This window comes from Podarcis pityusensis (genome assembly GCF_964106645.2).
Source record: "Podarcis pityusensis genome assembly, chromosome: 15".
Taxonomy (NCBI): domain Eukaryota; kingdom Metazoa; phylum Chordata; class Lepidosauria; order Squamata; family Lacertidae; genus Podarcis; species Podarcis pityusensis.
The window spans coordinates 27,831,807-27,845,420 of record NC_138040.1 but is presented as its reverse complement, the minus strand read 5'-3'; positions in this window follow the sequence as shown (position 1 = coordinate 27,845,420).

Below are 13,614 nucleotides of genomic sequence, written 5' to 3'. Positions count from 1 at the left end.
GCACTACTTGGAGGAAATTGCATTTATTTGTGCAGGTTAATCACTCTTTTACCCAGACCTTGATGTTGACAGCTGAATGTGTGAACAGACTCTGCTGAAGCCATTACATTGTCAGCAACAGGGAAATTCTTCACCATACTTTGAATGGGGATGATTTACAGTTCCTGTGTGTACATCATCCCTTGAGGCAGCAGCCATCAAGGGATAGATGCACGTGAACCAAAGGAAACCCAAATGGGTTTCAGAATATTGCTCCTGCAATCACGGGAACCACAGACTTCACATTTCCCATGTTGGTGGTATTTGAGCAAGCTACTGCAACTCATTTTGCCTCTCATTCACACCCGCAATAAACATTACAGACTGGAAACTCTTGGGAAATGACTATCATGTGCAAGAGTCACAGATGAGTCCACCCCAAGCCTTCAGCAAGCCTTGTAGTCTGTGAATTATTGCCCCAGGTGCAGAATGACTCTTAGTCATTGTCTCCTTGAGCAGCAACTGAACTAGTAGCCTAAAGGCTAAAGACCCTATTCTCTGTCACATTATTAAAATTACCATAGGCACAGTGGATAAGATGGAGCAGAACAGCTCCAGAGGAGGGTGATACCTCTAGAATCTGGGTAAAATTCAACCCCAGCTAGAGTCAAATTCTTGGGTGCCATTATTTTTTCTCCCAGGTGCAATGCTAGCATCAAATACTGCATTGTTTAGCCCTGCCTCTCCTGCTATAATCTTTAAATAGTTCAAATGCTTAGATTAAAAACCTTTTCGTGGTAGGGCAATGTATGTATTTGGTCAAACGGCTGTTACCCATCCTAAATAATTAGGGGAAAGCTTGATTTTCACTGGCTTTCTAGCTTCAGAGGGAAGGAGAAGCTTCTTGTTAGACACAGAATTATAGCGAGGGAGTGATGTCTTCTACCTGACTGACCCGGGTCTTGGGCCAAGTTCTTGAACATGTGTCGCCTGTGATGTTCGACTCTCCCTCTTCCCAAAATGGCAGTGCCCCCAATTAAACTTCCAGCGTGGTGCTTGAAAAATACACTGAGGGGATTAGTTATCACTGTGCGAGATTCATGGTGCTGCTGCTCCCCCAGATAAAGTAATAATTCCAGAGCAACTTCCCGAATTGCAATTTATTCCCGTAGTAAAACATCGAGAAGGTAAATCACAGAGGGCATAATCACTTCTTTTCTTTCTTGTAAATCACGCCGTGTTTGAAAAACTAATGCCCTTTCTGCATGCAGCGCTGGAGTCTGCGTTTTGTAAATTTTTGGTGAGGCGCAAGGGAAGGGAAGGGAGGTGGGGAGGCATTTTTGCGTGCATAAATGAAAGTGAACAGTGGTATCTAAAGCCAGTCCACGTCTGCACCATGGATGGGAGGGAATGCCCATGGAGAGTTAGCCAGCTTACCTTCCTCTTGCTGAAATTCTTGACACCAGAGGATACCAAACAATAATCTGTATCACAGACCAGCAATTATTTTTGCTGCAGGACTAACAGCACTTAAGCAATTCACACTTTTTGAGATGCAGCAGTCCTTCGACCAAAAAAAAGTATGCAAAAATACATCCATTAGGGAAAATTGTGCATGAAAAATGCATATATCTGTGAAAATGCCTGCTGAAAACTTTCTATTCCACCAGGCCTATTAAAAAGACATCCTTTAGCAGCAGCAGCAGCAGCAACAACAACAACAACAACATTTATACCCCACCCATCCATCTGTGTTTCCCCAGCCACTCTGGGTGGCTCCCAACAGATTAAAAACACCAAACATTAAAAACTTCCCTAAACAGGGCTGCCTTCAGATGTCTTCTAAAAGTCAGATAGTTGTTTATTTCTTTGACATCTGATGGGAGGGCGTTACACAGGGCAGGTGCCACTACTGGGAAGACCCTCTGCCTGGTTCCCTGTAACCTCACTTCTCGCAGGGAGGGAACTGCCAGAAGGCCCTCGGAGCTGGACCTCAGTGTCTGGGCTGAACGATGGGGATGGAGACGCTCCTTCAGGTATGCTGGGCCGAGGCTGTTTAGGTCTTTAAAGGTCAGCACCAACACTTTGAATTGTGCTCGGAAATGTACTGGGAGCCAGTGTAGGTCTTTCAGGACCAGCTGATTTGTTTGTTTTTAACTTTTTATGGTCTTTATTTTATGGTTTTATGTTTCTATTTCTGTAAATCACTTTGATGCATTTTTATGACACAGCAATATACAAATATTGTCATATATAAACAAACAAACAAACAACAACAACAACAACAATAGGCTTACTGAGATGTGTTAACTACAAGAATGGCACACTTAAGTAGTGATTAATTTTTGTGAGGACTTCCTTTTTCTTTTTAAAAATGCAAACATATGTGGAAATGTGGCAATCTGAACCTAAGTCTGCAAAAATGAGAAATCGAGAGAAACCAAAATGGGCAGATCTGCCCATCCCAGAGAAGAGCAAAAGGGGCTTTCCCTTTTATACTGAAAATAGGGGAATGTTTGTAACGCTCCAGTTTTCAAACCAAAGACCATTGTTTAAATTCCGGGATCAAATCAGAAGCTGGGTTGGCTTTTGTAATTCCAGGACCGTCCCTGGACTATCGGGAAACTTGGAGGGTATGCTTTCAGTGGGTCTGTACTGACTATCATTGGTGGCAATGCAATGTCCAGATTTTCCTCGGTCACTGGTGAAATCCGATGCGAGGTGTTTTTTTATTTCTAATTTCAATGAAAAACAAGCCCATGTCTCGAAACTTAAGACAAACAAGGGCCATAATGAGTCTGACAACCCAGCCACGACTGTGCCATCGTCAAGCACGAGGCTGTAATGAATGGTAATTCTTCAAACCGAGACGTTTGCTATTCTCCCCCCCCCTTCCTTAACAACTGAACTGATTAGAATGAAACTTTGACTTGATTAGCGATTATTGTCTCTGCATGGTGGTTGCATGGAGCCCTCTCATTTTCTTGGTTTGTTTTTTAAGAAACATTGCCAAGGCGTCTCGTCCCCTGATTTACTGCTTAGATTCTCTGTTCCATATTCATTTGTTTTGTCCCCCTCTCCTATTCTTTTCTCAAAAGCAAAAGCTCAAATCACTACTTGCATTCCTCTCTTCCACCCTCCTTACATCTTAGAGATTTCGTGAAACTTCATGCAGCCCTGGCCCAAGATGTTTTGCAGGCTCGGCAGAAGGAGAGGACAACTCCCTCCACTGTCAGAGGCAGGGTGCTCTGTATCCTGCCAGAGGGCTTCACATGGACACCTGCATGGCCTTGGTGATAACAGGATGATCCAGCAGCCAGAGTCTTCTTTGGTTCTTAAAGGTAAAGGTAAAGGGACCCCTGACTGTTAGATCCAGTCGTGACTGACTCTGGGGTTGCCGCACTCATCTCGCTTTATTGGCAGAGGGAGCTGGTGTACAACTTCCGGGTCATGTGGCCAGCATGACTAAGCCGCTTCTGGCGAGCCAGAGCAGTGCACGGAAATGCCGTTTACCTTCCCGCTGGAGCGGTACCTATTTATCTACTTGCACTTTGATGTGCTTTCGAACTGCTAGGTTGGCAGAAGCAGGGACTGAGCAACGGGAGCTCACCCCGTTGCGGAGATTCGAACTGCCGACCTTCTGATCGACAAGTCCTAGGCTCTGTGGTTTAACCCACAGCGCCACCAGCATCCCTTTGGTTCTTATTCCACATAAAAAAGCAGGCTGGACTGACACTTGAATTGGACTTCAACCCTGGTTGGCTGGGGTAGCATCCTCTTCAGTCACTAGGGTACCTGGCTACTTTAGGCAGCCAGGGAAGGATTTGTAGGAAACACTGTGAAGTGTAGGTGGGTTCGCACGAGGCAAGACACAGTGATAACAGCAAGAACCTTTATTGAACTATCATAACTAGGCAACAGGGACAAAGCAACTCCATCTATATTTACATTTCTGAAGGTCTTGGCCACTCCCAACGTGATTGGCTGTCTAAACTTCCAAGCTGCGAATCATAACTCAGAGTTTAAGGGCCAATGGCAGAGGCTCAAATGCTGAAACGTTCTGTGATTGGACATCATGTATCAAATCAGAATACAGGAGCTCAGAATCCTTAGTCCAGGCTCAAGCTCAGGCAAACACAGACCACTGAATACATCCTGAATACAGGATACACTCCTCAGATCTTCCCAGCAGCATCTGCTGCCTGAGGAGGTCACTTCCTTTTTCCTAAGTTTAGGGCCAATCCTGACTTCATGGACCCTTGGGACCAGGCTTTACCTTGCTTGAGGGGTGTGTTGCTCCTGTGTTTAGTTTCCAAAAATGCATCTTTGCTTCCACAATTGGATTTTGGATGGCTTTCCTGACTTCCCTGGGTTATTGTTAGATGAAATCAGCTTCAAAGCAACCCTTGCTGTCCCCTGGTGCAGAACTCACTGTGAAATTACTCAACTGTGTTGGTCCATCAAGCTCTGTATTGTCTGCACTGACTGGAAGCAGTTCTCTAGGCTTTCAAGCAATCCTACCTGAAGATGCTGAGGATTGAACCTGCGGCCTTCTGCATGCAAAGCAGCTGTTCTACCACTGAGCTGTGGTCCTTACCCCATTAGAATAATAGATACAGTTCCCAGGCTACGTACTTTGAAGTTTATTGTCCTTTTTTCCAGGACACATCCTCTTTTTCAAAGGTATGTAAAATGAAAGTTATCATAGAGACCTATAGTTTAAAGCAGAAGTCGGCAAATGTGTCCTCTTTTTTGCTCTTCAAAATATGACAACCCTAATTTGAAAACAAGGGACGCGGGTGGCGCTGTGGGTAAAACCTCAGTGCCTAGGACTTGCCAATCGCGTGGTCGGCAGTTCGAATCCCCGCGACGGGGTGAGCTCCCATCTTTCGGTCCCAGCTCCTGCCCACCTAGCAGTTCGAAAGCACTCCTAAGTGCAAGTAGATAAATAGGTACCGCTTTATAGCGGGAAGGTAAACGGCGTTTCCGTGTGCTGCGCTGGTGCTGGCTCACCAGAGCAGCTTCGTCACGCTGGCCACGTGACCCGGAAGTGTCTCTGGACAGCGCTGGCCCCCGGCCTCTTAAGTGAGATGGGCGCACAACCCTAGAGTCAGACACGACTGGCCCGTATGGGCAGGGGTACCTTTACTTTTAATTTGAAAACAGAAGCATGAGGTAAGAGCAGAGAGGGGGTAAATTCAGAATTTGACTTGGAAACCCAAACTATCCCATCCCCTTAAGGAAGCACTTTTTAAAATGTGCAGTTTTTTCTGTGTCAAATTGGATTCCATCACGTTCCAGATGAAGTCTCCAGGAATGCAATGGGGCCCCAGTTCAGGGAATTCCCCCAACGAGCCTCCTTCCAGCTATTTGCCTATTTACTTGGTGCATTAATATTTTATTGGATTTATATCCTGTCCTTCCTCTTCAAGGAGCCCAGGGTGGCAAACAGATGCATAATTTTAAAACAAAACAAATAAAATTCTGAGACAGATAAAAAGCTCTAACACAGCTACAGCTGAAAACATTGCCACTGAAAACATTCTTCCATCCAATGATTTTGAGGTTGCCATGAACTGTATTCTTCAGCTAACTAATGCCTGAATGGACAGGGATGTTTTCAAATTCCTCCTGAAAGTTAATATTGATGGAGATAGGTGCACTTCACTAGCGAGGGCATTGCACAACATGGTAGCCACCACCAAAAAGGCCCTGTCACTGGTCACCACCAACGAGGCAGCTCCCAGTGGTGGCAGCACCAACAAGGCCTCACCAGCTAATTGTAGAGTCTGAGGGCTGGCTGTTGTAGCATAGTGGGGGGTTACAGAGGATAGCAGAGAGGTCTCCCCCCTTTCTTCTACTGGGAGTGCTGGCTTGCAGACGTTGCATTTTGCAAGGCACCCTCCTTCCTTCTATTTCCCTACCAATGGAGCAGCAATAAATTGCGCAGGAGGCGTAAGTGCTTCAATGACTTGAGGTAAAATCTGAGCCAGAGAAAAAAACGGGGGACGTTAATTAACACTTACCTCATACCTGAGGCAAACACTGAAAGCAGCCAAGATTGCGATTTCCAAGCCAGGAAAAACGAAATTTGGTCACGTCATTACGCTGAGGCTATAATAGTCAGATTAATAAGGGTGATCTCTATTCCCAGCTGACCTTGTTCTTTTCCTCTCCTGCCATAATGAGCAGAGATGCACACCAGCGATGCTCAGGCAGCTCTGTGGGGACTTGCTTGCCATCAGCCAGCCTGCAAAATATTTAGTTAAGGCCTGCTCCTCTCCCCACCCGTTCCTGGAAACGTGGCCTAAACGGGGAACATTTCAATCACCGCCTCTTTATTAAATAATAAGTGATATTTACTTAGTGTCTCTTTATCCTCCAAGCTCCTAAAACTTGGCAAACTTTAATTAATAGTTGTCTTAATAGTTAAATAACCTTCAGAATGGCTTTTCATTTACTCCAGGCCCCTCTGAAATGAAGTCATAATGATCTGAGTCAAGTGATAAAAACACAACATATGGTGGAATGTTTGCAGGTTATTAATGAGACGAGTCAACCAGCAGTGGCAGAATATATTTTATTTTTCACATCCCTCTGCTGGGAGAAATAATATATTCACATACAGAAAAATGAGTACCATTTGCCTACAACCATTTCTGTCCATCCTCTCTGCCTGGATCTCTGTTTACCTGGCATTTCTAAGCCCGCTTCTGATTCTCCCATTTAGCATTGATGCAGGGAAGGCCTCCTTCGTACTGTTGACCTGTTGCTTTCCCATAGTTAATGTATCCTCTTAAATATACCCTGGCAGTAGTGAGGCCTGAGATTCCCAACCCCTCCTGGAGAAATTCACCTTTCTGTTACTCTCCAGGATGTGGGCCATCATAGTCTTGCTACTAAAGGATGCTTTCAGGACCAAGAAAGGGACGCGGGTGGTGCTGTGGGTTAAACCACAGAGCCTAGGACTTGCCGATCAGAAGGTCGGCGGTTCGAATCCCCGCGACGGGGTGAGCTCCCGTTGCTTGGTCCCTGCTCCTGCCAACCTAGCAGTTCGAAAGCACCTCAAAGTGCAAGTAGATAAATAGGTACTGCTCTGGTGGGAAGGTAAACGGTGTTTCCGTGTGCTGCTCTGGTTCGCCAGAAGCGACTTAGTCGTGCTGGCCACATGACCCGGAAGCTGTACGCCGGCTCCCTCGGCCAATAAAGCAAGACGAGCGCCGCAACCCCAGAGTTGGCCATGACTGGACCTAATGGTCAGAGGTCCCTTTACCTTTACCTTTAAATATACCCCAGCAGTAGTGAGGCCTGAGATTTCCAACCCCTCCTGGAGAAATTCACCTTTCTGTTACCCTCCAGGATGTGGGCCATCATAGTCTTGCTACTAAAGGATGCTTTCAGGACCAAGAAATGGATAACTTACTTAAAAACAGAATAATTATTTCTTATTGTCGAGAATGATATTAGATTGTAAGCCTGCAGGCAGGGGGCCGTTATCCGAGTTTAATTTCTCTACAGTGCCTTGTTCTTGTGGCACTTTATAAATAATAAATATTTATTATTTATTATTATTTCTGAGAGGCTTCGGTACAGACTTCCAAAGGACTTGGCTAAGAACCAAACTACACATTACACTGGAGTTTTCCTTTTCGGAAAGCTGCCCCTGGATGCGCTATTTGGAGTGGTATCAAGGCATGTGGGGGGTGGGGCACAGTCAAACGCTCTGCTTCCCCTGCCCCACAGCCCCGATCCAAACCACCTTTCTAGAGTGGTTATAAACTGTGGAGAGGGGAAATGGTGGTCACATCTCCTTCTGTTGCTAACAACGGCTTATGGGGGCAACAAAGGGTTAAACCAGGGGTCGGCAAATTTTTTTTAGCTGCGAGCTGGTCCGCTGTCCCTCAGACCTTGTGGCAGGGCAGAAAAGTGGCACGGGGGGGGAGCTGGAAGAAGGGGTGAGGAGGGCAAGTAGTCCTCCTCCCAACCTGTCCCCCCCAGCCCCAGCCGCTGTGCTTACCTTCCCAGGGGCTGCTGCTGCCGCCGCCACCGCCACCACCGCCACCACCGCCATTGCTTCTTCTTCTCATGGGTAGGCAGAGTGAGCTCATCCACTCCACTCTCTGGCCCACAGGAACATTAGGGGGGCGGCGGGAAGATGAGTGGCGCAAAAGGGCTGTCTCCGGAGAGGCGCTGCTTAAAAAGATGCTGAGCCAGCTCAGCCCAGCCCCCTTCCTCCTCTAGGCAGGGTGGGGAGAAGCCAGGAGGAGGGAGGGAGGAGGCGCCACCGCAGTGTGTGTGAGGGAGGGGGGGGGGAATGGAATGGCATAGGGAAAAAATGGTACAGCCCAAACGAACAGAACTCCCATGCCAATTCATGGACAGTCCGAGGGCCAGATCATAAAGGCAATTGGGCCTGATCCAACTAGGTTAAACTGCCTCCCCCCCCACTGCACCAGGAACCCAGTTGACATTTCCTTCTTTTTACGGAAGTATGTTGGATGTCACAGAACACCAACATAATGTGTAGTTTCTCAGCAGATCACTTTTATACAGAATCTCAGAATTGTAGAGTTGGAAGGGACCATGGGGTCATCTAGCCCAACCCCTTGCAATGTGGAAATGTGTACATATGTTGTCACATGTAGACTCTGAAGCTATGTCCAGAAGACTACTTGTTTTAGCACAGCAAATTCTCAGCACGCTTCAACTTCAGGGGATGCTTGAGTGCTTTAGTGTTTCCACAACAACTCGTACCCCTGACGGCTCAGCCATGCTGCCATATAAACATGGCAGCTATCTCTCCCCTTCCGTCATAGAGAAAGAAATTACTTTGAAGTTGGGAACCAGAGTAAAGGAGAAATCCATGCTCCTCTCATACTTTTTATTATTATTAAAAAAATCATGTTAATGAGTGATGTTCAGTGAGGGTTAAAAGAAGAGGAATATGCTTGTGTATGCAAAGTGAGTGTGAGTAGAAGAGATTTGATATGCATCTTTCAGGAGTATAATTTGGTGTGTACTGGCACATGCAGCCAAGAAAAAAGCACTGAACCTTCACAATTTGCACCAAATCCTTCGAAATTTGCACTTTCCTGAAATTTGCAACACACTTCTCCTGCCAAGTAATGGGTAGAAAGAAATGTGTATATTAGGGAAAGTGTGCATATAAATACATGTATTAGTGAAAATAACATGAAAAACGCATTCCGTGAGATAAAATGGCTCTGCAAAAATGTGTACATTACGCAGAGGTGGGTACAAAACATCTGTATATTAGGAGAAATTTGCTGGTGACTTTTCAGGGTACTTAAATAAACATCAACTAAATTGCCCAGGCAGCCGCATTCTGTGACCCTGTGAGAGTGGCAAAATAACTGACCTGAGACACCAGGTGTTGGGTGAAAGTCAAACCAAATATTTATTGACCACCAGAGACAAGAGGGGTTGGCATGGCAGCAGAGCAAAGATCAATTTCCTTTTGGCACTTGCTGATGTGATGAACCTTGAACCAGGCTTGGCAGAAGAGGGCAGGCAGTACAGATAGTTTTACGAACGGTGTCACATGTTCTTGGCCTTATGCCCCATCAGCAGCATTCTGCACCAGATAGAGCTTCCAAACCATGCCCAAGGGCAGTCCCACCTTGAGCGCATTGCAGTAACCCAGACTCAAGGTTACCAATGCATAGACTATGGTGGTCCTTCATCTCAGGCAGCAATATGTATCCTCCTTCAGTGCACCTCAGGTGTAGGTTATCCTAGCCAGGCATCTGTCTCTAGATCTTTCCTTGGTCCCACCATCTCCTTCAAAGCACATTGGGCCAATAAAATCTTCATTGTTTTTGCACCCTCAGGAGCCTGTCTCTCCCCTTTCCCACCCATGCCACCTATTCCTCTACCCTTCTACCAGCTTGAATGTGCTTTTGTCTCAACTTGGGAGTCTCAGACATGTCCACAGACCAAGTGGCAGGAGTGCCATTGATTTATCACTCGACGCCGTCTTTGCCATCTGTTTTTATATTGCTTTCAGCACAAGATAAGTGGTTCCCAGATAGTGCCGAGCTTGAGAGATTGCAAAGTTCATGAGTTTGCAGAATTTATGATAAGGCAGAAAATTGTCTTAGTGCATCATTCATAGAAGCAACGTCCAGAACAAATGGTGCCACCTCCAGATGTTTCCTTCAGTTCAGAAAGTTTTGAAAGCTGCTAACCTACTGGCTGGCCAGCCAGTGATTTAAGACTCTGGCGCCTATTAACTTGGTTCACAATTTGTCTTGTGGAGTTCAAAAAGCTTTCCCTGTCCCTTCCTACTAAATACACCCATTATGATGAAAAATGCCATGACAATGCAAAAGCCAAGTTCTCTTGGTCAAGGTCTTTCTGTGTTGCACAATGGGCATCTTATGAAACAGATAAAAGGTGGTCTGCTGGCCCATCTTCCCTGCCAGGAAGGGTTTTCAAGATGGTTTAAAGCAGCCTCCCCCAACCTTGTACCTTCCATATGTTTTAGACTCCATCTCTCATCATCCCTAGGACCTGGATACCTTAAGGAATATCATTTTCCACCTGCTCTTTCCTACATAGTCCAGTCCACATATTCCCACAATCCTTGATCATTGAGTGGTAAAGTGGATGGCTTCTAGGACCATGTCCATTTGGGTAGTGGAACCCACTTGAGGAACCCACTTGAGACCCACCAGGATCTGAGCAGCTAATGCTGTCCATTTTCAGTCTCAATGGCTTTCAGTACTAGATCTGTTCCATCCTGTTTTCTTCCAGTGCACACATTTGCATACACATTTTGAATGTGTTTTGTGGAACACTTTATATGATGTAAAATGCAACGTTCTCAATGCTTCCCAGCACATTCACCAGTAAAATATGCAATATATATGTATCTTTTGCATAAAATGCAGGAGAAGTGTGTGAATTGAGTACGAGTTGTATTCCAATTTGCAAGCAAGTTTGGGAGCATTGTGTCAGTTCAGAGGAGAAATGACTGCTGGGAGGAGCACAGAGAGAAGAAATGCTGTTGTACATCTGCAGCAGCATAACCGGACGCCTTCATCTGCCCCAACTGCAATGTAACTTGTCTCTCCGATATTAATCTCTACAGCCACACCAAGCGCTGCAACCTTCCAACAGTTTGACTTCACCCCAAAAGGCTCACTCCTCCATTGTCTCCCAAGACAGACAGATGCCAAAAACAACATTGTAAGCTACACTGAATCCATTGGGTGGGGTAGGGGAGGAGTGGGATATAAGCTTTTTAAACAAGTACATTTAAATAAAAGTTTTTAAATGACTGCACCTCAAGTGCATTCAAGCAGAGAAGCAATGTATTAATGCTTTGTTAGCCATGCACACCTCAGAGAAAGTTTGATTAGCCCTTACCAGGATTTGATGTACTCAGAACTGAGCAAAGGGGAACAAATGGTCTTCTCTAGTTTCATGCTTTTAAGTTTCACCATTTTATCGCCTCCCCCTCTAGAACCTCTCCCTCCTTCTGTCTGCTGGCTAATGTTGCTTAACATGATGCTCTGGTTCCCAACGCAGCTTTGGCACAAAAAAATTAGCTTTGTTGGGTATACTATGACACTCTTCCTCCTGCCAGCTTCCCCTATTAACTGTGCATGGAAAAATATTCCAGAAATCCACTTGCGCCCTTGAGCTATAATCGTGTTTATTTCCATAACTCTTTGATAAAATATTTGTCTTTGCCTTGAATAATCTGCCAAAAGGCGGGGTGGGGGAGATAGAAGGGGGAAAGAAGAAGAAGAAGAAGACGACACAGTCAGAGGAATCCAATTTCTTCACATCTGCTTTTCTTTCAGCACCCTATGTGGGAAAGCATATTCTTCTATCCAGAATTCATTAGAGCTTTCATGAAATGTGCCACCACATATATATTTCGTTTCTTGTGCATATGTGTGTGTGTGTTTAAGTCTAGCGATGTTTATATTTTAAACAAGCACAAACAGACCAATTTGTGGAGTGCTTAGAACACAGAGGGTGGGAGGGTTCTTTGAAGGCCGAGTGATGATGGGGTCCCAAGTTGTTCACTGCAGAATGCATTTATAAGGCAAAAAAGGGGCTGGAGGGCTGATTCATATCAGAGGCACCAGCTTCTCCAGAGGCTCTGGGGGAGGGGTGTGTGTGTGTGACATAGCACAATGTTCTGACATCGCACACATGATGTTGCGCAATGTTCTCTGCATATTGAGAGGGCCTGACCTCCCCCCTCAAAAAATATTTGGGGGTCTCAAACCGCCATGGCCCCAAGGAGTCAGCACCTGTGATTCATATCCAACCCCAGCAAATATTTGTGATTCAAGGACCTGCCACCCACTTGAGGATAAGAAAGACATATGGACATGGTATATTAGGTTAATGGGCTAAAAAGGCCACAACTTTATTGATTACAGCATGTGAGACGTTTTGGCTTAGGCATTGGATAAAACAACAAAGCGTGACTCCACCCCTTTAGGGAGGGGTGAGTCTATCAAGGGGTAACCACCAGTGGGAGGAGCCTGTTGATGCAAATACAAAGCAAAACGCCCCCTGCCAACGTGGGAAACAGCTCCCGCTCACAACTCCTCCCCTCCTTGAGGAGAAAAGGCTTTGGCAGAGAGAAACTTAACTGTAAATCTGCAAGGATAAAGATCATCTGTGTCATTTCCAGAAATGCGTAGGAAACTGCCTTATACCGAGTCAGAGCACCGGTCCATTTAGCTAGGTACTGTATATGCGGGGGGGGGGGGCTAACCTGCAGTCTGGGTCTTATCTAAGCCAACTCACAAGGTCAGTATAAAATGGGGAAAGAGTTATGTATGCTGCCCTCTGAGCATCCTGGAGGAAAGGTTGGGGTCAAAATCTAATTGACAAGCAAGCATGGTTTTAAACTGGTAGGGAATAAACATTTTCACCCAGAGAGCCACATGCCAGGGGCCATGTGCCAGGGGTGGGAGTGGCCAGAGGCAGAAGTGGGCGGACCATTGATTGTAAATATTACCTTTGTACAGTAAGTATCAGGTCAGAGTGGGAAGGAGGAGAGGAACGGTTGGATGCTGAGGAGGCAACAGGCTCCCGTGAGCAAGGGGAGCCAAGGGCAGAAAGCAGTTCAGACTAAGCTGATGAAGATTGCTGCTCCTACTGTGCTAAGCTCCCATCCCCCGCTGTCTCCAAGGACAAGGAGGGCTATGCCTGTAGCAGAACAACAGGCACAGATTCCTTCCCACTCCCCGCATTGCTGGAGGCTGCTTGGAAAACATCTGGCAGGGGAGGAGACTTAGGGGGAAGTAGGAGGCGAAGACCTTCAGACCTGGCCACTGTTTCATAGAAGCCAGTTCTGTTTCTAGGCATTGCTGCCTGGCATGCTGTTTTCTTGACCAAAGAGCTAACTTTTCTGCTTGTCTCTTCGTCCCAATGACCAGAGAAAGAGGCTTGGAAGGTCATGTCTGCCCACCTCAACCCTCCATTCAAATAAATAAATAAATAAATAAATGAGTGAATGAATAAATGTACAAACCCTTGAAATAAATATGAGTACCGTGGTGCTTTTTGCACCCTCTACAGCAATGTTGTAATACTGCTGTATGTATAGACTGTTTATGTATTATTTATTTATTACATTTATAT